Here is a 9,860-nt window from a genome sequence, read left to right on the forward strand (position 1 = left end):
CTCCTCTCAATAATGCATTTGTTCTTTCATCCATCTCTCCTCTCTCTCTCCCAATCACCCCTCCCCCCCACACACACTTCCATTGGATAGAGAGAAAAAAACCTTTCAGCTTCTTGCCAAGTCTAATAGAAAATCCCTTTCATAAACAGAGCTGCCTCTGTCATCTGTAAAAGTGTGGCTGTCCCTCCTTCTGGAAAGTAATAGTATTGTTTTTCCACATGGACTACACATTATGTGCGTGTGTGTGTGTGTCTGTGTGTGTAGCAGAAGGGAATGAAGGAGAGGGTTCTAGGGAGATAGCACAACAGAGTAACCAAACACAAAACATAATGTCAACCTATAAACTTAAGATATGGGATTCCCAAGTCAGTCACTTTCATTTGGGGACACTGGAGTGTGAGGAGACTGGGGGGTCCTTTCTTATTCATCATCTAAGACAATTTCATGATCAAAAATACCTTTAAAAAAAAGTGCCTAGAACAAAAAAAAAGTATAAAGAGAGAATATAGTAAAATCTTAATGATGTTAGGCTGAAGGGAAAAGATATCAATGTAAAGGAGAACTCACTGACACAGAGAAAATCACAATGAAGCCTGATGTAGCAAAGGTGAATGAGCTACCTTTCATGTCCAATTTTTGGAGGGTCAATCAGAAAACATCACTTGTAAAAACTTAAAATTGTGTTTTATAATATTCCTCCTTTTGGTCCAAGAACTATAAACTGAATACAGTTGACTCTTCCCCTCAAGAATGTTCAGAGTCATTTCCTGAGCATCGCTTTTTAAAGAGAAAAGAGGTCTAAACCCATATTGACTCCAAAAAACATAGACCAGTGGGTTTGTTTATTCTAATATCACACCTCCATTGTTCTCTCTCTCTCTCCCCCATCAAGTAGAATGCATATAGAGAATTTTAATTAATTGAAACATTGAACGATTAAAATATTTCTCTAACAGAAAAATACAGACTTCGGCTAAGAGGGGCAACTGAATAAATACATACACCTCCACTACTTCATTACATTATATTACGTTAAAGTAACAATGAGAAGATCTTTAAAATAAATAAATAAATAAATAAATAAATAAATAAGCCATAAGGATAAGAAAGAAAGAAGGGACAATACCTAGAGCATTTAGGAAACTGGACAGCAGAAAGTATAAGTGGTACCCGACAAAGCCCAGGAAGGTAGAACCCTAAGCCAGCAACGGGAAAGCAACCATAACGCCCCAAATGCTCAAGAGCTGGCAGCATAATTTGCCTCTGGATGCAAAAATAAAGGGCAAAGACAAGATTGAATTCTATTTAAGTCACAGGTATAGCCCAGACAGTCTACCGACTCCTTAAGGTGGCAGCACTCTAGAGGTTTCTTTTCTCAGGGTAAGATGTGGTGTCTCTGGGCAGGAGCTCTCCATACATAGATTGCTGAAAACACTAGCAATAAATGGTCATTCACATAGTGAATATGAGATCTCTCACTTCTCCTCCTATTTGGTTATAAAAAGGATAGCAGACACTCAGGCAGGAGATAAGAACATTCTTCTCTGGAGAGGATCTCACCAACCCTAATGAAAAAAGTCTAAAGATATAGGTACTGGAGTAGACAGGCAGGTAGTTCCCAGAAAACTGACATAGCCAGATCATCTTCCAAGGAAGCCCATAAACACAGAGCTTCTAACAGCTTTTAGGGGCTCCATTTATTAACAGAAACAGGCAGCTAAGGGTCACCAGACATCTGAGGAAAGCTTCTAACATGAAAGGCAGAGACCAGAGTAAACAGACAAATAAAGCCACTATGTGAGGAGATAAAACCCATCATGAGTATCCTCAAAGAGATAAAAGCTGACTATTATCTTCATGAAGCAAGAACTCAGTCCAGAAAATAAGATAGTTCTTTAAAATTAAAGATACGAGAGCAGAACTTTTTAAAATCCTCCTTAGAAGAGTAAGAAGACAAAGTCAAGTATAATGAGTTTGGCTTTATTTGGGGGAAAAATAGGGACAGGGACAGGAGAACAGACAGAAAAAGTAGGGACACCAAAAAGAGAAGAAGCAGCAGTAGCAGCAGCAGCCGTGGAGGAAGAGAAGGAGGAGGAAGAGGGAAGAGGAAGAGGGAGGAGGAAAGGTAGGGGGGAGGGGAAGGAAGGAGGAGGAAGGGGAAGGAAAAAATGTTCCCACAGTTTAAAGACACAGCTTCCCATATTGAAGCAGATGAAAATAAACACACACCAAAGCACATCACCTCGAAAATTTGGAAGATAGAACAAAGAGAATATTCCAACAGTTTCCAAGAGGGAAAAAAAATTGATTTACAAAGGATGAAGAATCAGTGTGGTTTCAGGCTTCCCAATGGCAGCACAAGAAATAAGAGAAGAATGGAGTAATATGTTCCAAATATGAAAGGAAAAAATATTTCCAATGAAGAATGCTATGCCCCACCAATAACAATGTATCCCTTACCAGGAAGCTATTGGAAGATGTGTGGCACCAAAATGAGAGAGCATTAAAAAAAAACTAAGAAAGATATGGCATCTAAGAAATGGGGGTTCAACCCAATAAAAAAAAAGGCCAATCAGAGCAGCTGGGGTGGCTCAACAGTTTAGCGCCACTTTCGGCACAGGGCATGATCCTGGAGACCTGGGATGGAGTCCCACATCGGACTTCCTGCCTGGAGCCTGCTTCTCCCTCTGCCTGTGTCTCTGCCCCTCTCTCTCTGTGTGTCTCTCATGAATAAATAAATAATTTTTTAAAAGGCAAATCAATTTTCATGTTTATTGTATTTCCCAGGTTGACAATAGCACAAGCTGGCCAGAGACAACTACTCCATGTCACAGCAAGAAACAAGCTCTAGGAGAGAAGACTCTAAGCACATAAAATTTGTAGAATGCTTGGTGCTTTAAGGTTACTAGAGCAGAAATAAGCAATGGAGAGAGCTTAAGGGTGATTTAACTACATAGAAGTCTAAAACAACTCAGAAACCAATTATTAACTTCAGAGAAAGCAAATATTACACCAGAAGGGAAAATTTATCATAGCATATATATATAATAGCATATACATATATATATATAGCTCTGCTATGAATAGCATTTATTTAAAGTCATAAAAATGTAAATGCTGAATATTGATCTAACCAAAGCAGTGTAACTATTTGGGGAGGATGAGGTGAAGGGGAGGATGAGAAATGTGCCAATATAAAGAAAAGTGAAAGGAGAAATTACAAAATGCTTAAATCCTCCAGAATGGAGAAGTAACAGAATAAGCATATTATTTAGAGATATGAAAGCTATCCAAAGAAGTAGCTATGACAATCGTAAGTGACTGCCTCTGAAGAGCACAGAACAGGGACACCAGAGGCAGGAGAATGTTAGGATTTGTAATAAGCCTTACAGAAACACTTGGCCCTTGTGAAAAGTTGTAGCTTCAAAGTCAATTTTTTATTTTATTTTATTTTTTTTTATATTTTTTTCAATTTTTATTTATTTATGATAGTCACAGAGAGAGAGAGAGAGAGGCAGAGACATAGGCCGAGGGAGAAGCAGGCTCCATGCACCGGGAGCCCGATGTGGGATTCGATCCCGGGTCTCCAGGATCGCGCCCTGGGCCAAAGGCAGGGGCCAAGCCGCTGCGCCACCCAGGGATCCCAAAGTCAATTTTTAAAAAATCTCCAAGCACACACATATATGCAGAGATAGGATACATCCAAAACAGAAAGGCAAACCCATACCTAGAGAAAAAGGAAAGTCAGGGAAGTAGTTTGGCTGGAATCAAAAAAAATGAGAAAGCATCATGGAAAATGAGAGAAATCAACATTACAAATAAGGAGACCTCAAAGCATAATTTTCATCCTTCCAACACTGCCCACGGCTCTCTCTCGACTTTAGAAGAGCACATTTGGACTCCTGGTGACCACCCTTCCTCCTGCCCCTACTGTTAGCACCAGAATAGTGTTTGCCAACATTTGCATTATAAGATTTACTTCCACAGGTGTTGTCATTGAATAGTTGATTAAAGATATGGAGCAAGAAGCACAGTCATGGTGATGGAAGGGAGAGGAGGGGATAGTATTTACATGTCGTACAATTCATACCCATGAAGAAATCCACAAAGACCAACTGGTTGACTAATGTTTGATGGGTGCTGACCCAACACCTGGGACTGGTCGGCTGGTATAGTTAAAGAGATCTCCCCCACCCTGGCCCTTTCTCCCTCATTACACCAACAGGGATGGATTTGGAAGGATGGGAAACCCCTCTCACAGGCCCTTGTCTGAAGGAGGGATGTGTCCATCGGAGATTTGTTTGAAAATGTCTCAGAAGTTCCCTCAGAACCTCTGCAAATGCCTCCTCACATCAAAAACTCCATAAGCTGTGTCTCTTTCCCTGCTGAAACAATCCTTTTAAGGGAAGACAGTCTTAAATCAATTCTTCTCACCAAACTGAAAAGTTTTGACACTGATGAAGGTAATTCAAACAAGATGTGGTGGTCTTCCCTGGGGCACAGTGATGCCAATCAACAGAGGTTTGTATTTGTTTTTTCCCAGAAAAAAGAGATTTATTTCGTTTCATTGTTCTAGGCTTGCCCGACATTTTTTAATTGAGATATGATTGGCATATCACATTGTGGAAATTTAAGATGCACAATCTATTGATTTGAGTATTTACATATTGCAATATGATTATGACAGTAGCATTAAATGAACACATCTACTACACCACATAATTATCATTTATTTTTTGTGGTGAAAACCTGTAAGATGTAGTCTCTTAGCAACTTTGAAGCATATAATAAAGTATCATTGGCTACAATCATGCTGTACATTAGATCTATAGAACTTACTCATCTTCAAGTTTCAAGTCTGTACCCTTTGACCAACATCTCCCCATTTCTACCCCCCCCTCCATGGCCAGGCTGGGGCACACTAGAAAAATTCCTCTCCAATAACCCGTGAGGCTCATTCCTCTTTCCCACATTCCTATGTTCACTGTTGCCTGTAAATTCTGATCACATATTCCTTTGATAGAGACATTTATATCGCTGATTAGTTATAGTCAAGTGGCTCTTCCTGAGGCTACAGGAGGCAATCCATTGCTTTTCATTAAATGTCAATTTGATTAATTTAACTATGAGATCAATGCTATAGTTTTTATCTCTGGATTCTTGTGGGGAGGTCCCATGGACTGCTCGAAGAACGTGACCCCTCTACACCTCTGACTCTATGACTCTGAACAAGGACTTAACTTTCTCATCTGTGAAAGGGAAACATCGTTCCAAGGCTGTCATGAGTCTGAAATGAAATTATGACCATAAAAGTCCTAGCCTATAGTCCATATGCAGTGCTGAATAGGATAATCTAGTTCCTTTCCCTGAGGCCACACTATATGGAGGATCCTAAAACAACAACAGCTCCGGGGAACAGGATAAACAGAAGCCTCAGCCCAAAGCGTGAAAACCATTGTTAACTGGCTGCTCTGCCTTCTGGCCACTCATTTGCTACCTGACTCTACAGATCTCACCCCCCAGAGAGCAAGCGCCATAAATGCAAGTTCTGCCCTGCTCTTTGGAAGAAAGGTAAGAAGCAAAGAGGCCCACCACGAACTACAGACAGCAAAAAGATTCCAGCATCCAATGGAGGCAGAGTTTGGGGTCAGACACAAACTCGGCTATTCAAAAGGCAATTGAGAAGTCCCAGTGCTCTGCTCCTCCACCCTGCAGGACAAATGGTCCCTTTTCTCTGTAATCCTAGTTCAGAGCCATGGGTCACCTTCCAGCTGACTCACAAAGCCAAACCAAGCACTTTAAGCCAATTCCTTTTTTTAAAGGGGCAACTGCTCAAATGATGTGCAGTGGAAGCGGTTTCAGGTGGTCTGGGAGTCCTATCAGGGCTATTGGGGGAGGTCCCTTTCCACATTAGAGTTTTTTCTGCAAACATCTGTACCTCATAAATATTCTGCTACATGTGAGACAGCAAAGGGAAACAGATCAGCTATTATTGCAGGTTGATGGAAACTGCGTCTTCTCCAAGTTTTGCATTAGAGCCAAAGCTTAAGTACCAAACAATAGTTGTCAAGAATCTCACTTAAAAGTCAGGTGTTTTTTTTTAAGATTTTATTCATTTATTCATGAGAGACACAGATAGAGAGGCAGAGACACAGGCAGAGGGAGAAACAGACTCCACACAGGGAGCCCAACATGGGACTCAATCCGGGGTCTCTAGGATCATGCCTTGGGCTGAAGGCGGCGCTAAACCGCTGAGCCACAGGGGCTGCCCTAAAAGTCAAGTTTTAAGTGACTAGGTCTAGACCTTCTATGCAAGCCTTGCAAAGGGTAGAGAGCCAGTTTTACCAGTGTAGACTATTATTTACTCCCCAGCTTTATTTAAAAAGAAGAAAATTTCACTGAGGGCTTGGAGCAAGGACTTTTTAAAAAAGGGATATGTGCTATATGTATGCCCTCTTCACACCTTTCCCATAGAAAGGGAAATGCTTTCCCCTCATTTTAAGACAGGTGAGCTGCATGAAGACAAGCCTCACAACAACCGCCCCCCCCCCCCCACCACAAGGGAAACTGACAGGTGCTCCAGAAAGTTTAAAGAACTCTGGGACTGCCATGCACATCTGAGTAAAGTCCAAAGGGAAGCAGATTGGACTGGAAGAATCCGGTGGAAAGAAGAAAGAACTGAATTGGGAGTGGCCCATACTTCAAGTCCAAGGATGGAAAAAGGTGTGTGTTTTCCAAATGCCAAATATGTACTCCACCAGAGGGAACTAGCCTAGATCTTTAAAGAGACTGCCCCCAAAAAGCTTCCCACCGGTGGTAAGGCAATCTCAGCAGGAAGAGGCTGCACTGTGCAATCAGAGGTCAATGGTAGGGGCATTATAAGTGGCTATTCAGAAAAGGTATTACCTAAGTTAGTGAACTGTAGCCAGAGATTCTTACTAGGGAAATCTCTGAGGAACCCACAAATAGGTCCCCTGAAAAAGGATTGGCCACTGCACATCTGACATACCAGAAGAGGATAGTGAATGCAGTTGACCTATTCAATAAGACCCCCTTGTTTCTCCTCTCTCCTCACCCCTTAGTCAACCCTAGAAGGGCCGGAAGCTACTACCAAGAAGGTATATGAGGGGGACATACAGACACGGAACACAACATCTTCCTCTCCCTTTCTCACCACAGATTTCTCAGGCTCAGGCTGAGGCTGTAACAAAGAGGGGGAAGGATGAGGAGGTTTTCTACCAATATATTTTATGAAAATTTTCAGACATACAGCAAAAGTTGAAAAAAATTTATGGCCAATAACTGTATACCCACCACCTAGCTTTCTCACTGATCTATCCATCTGTCTATCCATTCATTACTCCATCCTAGCTTTTATGCATTTCAAAGTGAATTGTAGACATCAGTATCCATCTCCTAAATATCTCAGCATGCACTAGCTAGAGTTCAGTACAGTTTTTGAGTCTTGACAATGCATACGTATAACCCAAACTCTTATTGAATAAAGAACATTACCATAACCCCAACAGTCCTTCTCCCGTCCCCTCTTACTCAATCCCTACCCATAGACTCAGATCTTTTTCAAGCATAGACGGGGTTTGCCAAATTGCAGAATTCCATGTAAATTAAATGATATAGTAATGACTCTTCATTTTGGCAAAATGTTTTTGATATTCAACCCTATTGCTGAGTAGTATATCACAGGTGAATTACAATAGTTTGCCTATGCATTCTCATGGTTATGGACACCAGGACTGTGCCCAGTTTTCAGCTGTATGAATAAAGCTATTATGTTGTTCTGCAAATCCTGTTTTTTAAAATATATATTTTCATTTATCTTGAGTAAATACCTAACAATAAAGTGACTGGATTTTTAGGGTAAGTGTATGTTTAGTTTTATAAGGAAATTCCAGGAACTTTCTAAAGAGGTTATAGTTTATATTTCCACCAGCAATATGGGAGAGTTTAATTTCCTCCACATTCTTGCCAACATTATTGTTTAATTGTTCTAAACAACCATTTGGTAAGTGTGTAGTGGCATCTCATTGTGGTTTCATTTATATTTCCTTGATGAGTAATGATGTTGAGTACTTTTTCCCATTTGCATATCATCCTTGTGAAATGTCTCCTGAAATCTTTTCTTCTTCTGGAGGGTGGTTTTTGTTGTTGTTGCTGTTTTTGTTTTATCTTTTTATTATCAGGTTATAAAAAATCTTTACATACCCTCCAATCTAGTCCTGTCATAAAATGGATTTATAACTATAAATCCTCCCAGTCCATGGCTTGCATATTCATTGTCTTAATGTATCTTTTGATTAGCAGAAGTTTTTACCAACTTTTCTGCTAGAACCTGTGTCATTTGTTATTAGGTATATTTTTCAAAAAAATTGTTTATTCCAACAACATTGTTGAATTTGTCACCTTAAAGCTGTTCATAAGAGTCTCTCTTCTTTCAGGTTTTATATATTTATTCAGAAAGTGATTCAACTATGGAATGATGCATTTTTTAGCACTATGAAATCCAATGTCTTGAAATCCTTTCTCCCTGTAGTTCTGTTTATTATAATTTTATAATCCTGTAGAAATTTCCTGTTTTGAACTTTTTTAATGCATTCAGGTATTTTGCATGATGTCTGATGCATTCCATAATAAAGGTTACAATGAAGTAGTAGCTATGATCATAACTGTTTTGTAATCTAAAAATAATAACTTTCTTTTTTGTACCTGCAGCTATGGAGTTATCAGGTAGTAACTGCCCACTGTAGGGAACAAGTTATCTTTTCCCATCAATTAGTATGTCCAGCTGAGGACCTGGATAGGCCTTCACAAGCTGGGTAGCATCATCAGCCTCCCATTTACTTTGATCTATTCCCAAATATCCAGTAGAATCTTTTTTTGCCCCAAGGACAGAGCACTGGGCTGCAAATTGGAGCAAAAGCTGACACAGATTTAGACTTTCCAGGATTCTTCAAAGCATAAATCAGAGCTTTGTGGCCTCTCCTGGAGTGGCCAGAAATAGACATCCTTTGGGGGTCTACTGGAAAATTGGCATTTATGAGTTGGGAAAGCTCCTCAGTTACATAAGAGTACATTCTGTAGTTAGTTTTCCAAGGATCTTGAGTGGCATCCACGTAAAACCCGGCACCAATGTAAAGTCCCAGCTCTCATCTTCTTTAATATTGCAGCCATGAGGGCTGACATCTGGAGCATGATGACAAGGCCATATTCTGAGGCAGTTTGATGATAACCAGACTTTGATATAAAATTTTGTTCCATGTAAGTGAAACCAGACAGCCATATAACACAGGACATTTTCCAGTTTCTGCCTCTGCTGGTAAGTAGATGGCAAATTTCATTTTGCAGTTCAGTTCAACACTTTCATGTTCAAAAACTTTCTGCAATCCTCCAAAGCACTTGTTGCTGGAAGTCTGTTTCAATGACATTCTTCTCCTGACCAATAATCTACTTGCTTTTTTGTTTGCACCAAAGGATGGGTGGCAGACAGGGAAATGAGCCACAGCCAGAGTAGAAAGATGGAGCCTCATCATCTAAGCTTGTTCATAATACTCTTTTATCCTCCTCATGTCTGTAGGACCTGTAATGAGAACCCCTATTTCATTTCTGATATGGAGAATTAGTGATCAGAGTAGCTAGCAGTTCACTAATTTCAATCTTTTCAAAGAGCCAACTTTCACTTTGTGAATTTTCTTTTCTGTTTTCACGTGTTCGACCTCTGCCCTTTTATTTTTATAATTTCCTTCATATTACTTCCTTTGGGTATTTTTTTTTTTTTTTGCTCCTCCTATCCTCTTCAGGCCATTGATTTTAGACCTTTCCCCTTTTCTAGTATAAGCATATAT

At 40.1% G+C, this 9,860-nt stretch overlaps 1 pseudogene; it reads right to left on the reverse strand.

Moving 5' to 3' along the window:
* Nucleotides 1-8,560: 8,560 nt before the first annotated feature.
* Nucleotides 8,561-9,488, reverse strand: LOC144289880 (S-formylglutathione hydrolase pseudogene; annotated as a pseudogene).
* Between the last annotated feature and the right edge of the window lie 372 nt (nt 9,489-9,860).

Source organism: Canis aureus, chromosome 2, assembly GCF_053574225.1.
Source record: "Canis aureus isolate CA01 chromosome 2, VMU_Caureus_v.1.0, whole genome shotgun sequence".
Lineage (NCBI taxonomy): Eukaryota > Metazoa > Chordata > Mammalia > Carnivora > Canidae > Canis > Canis aureus.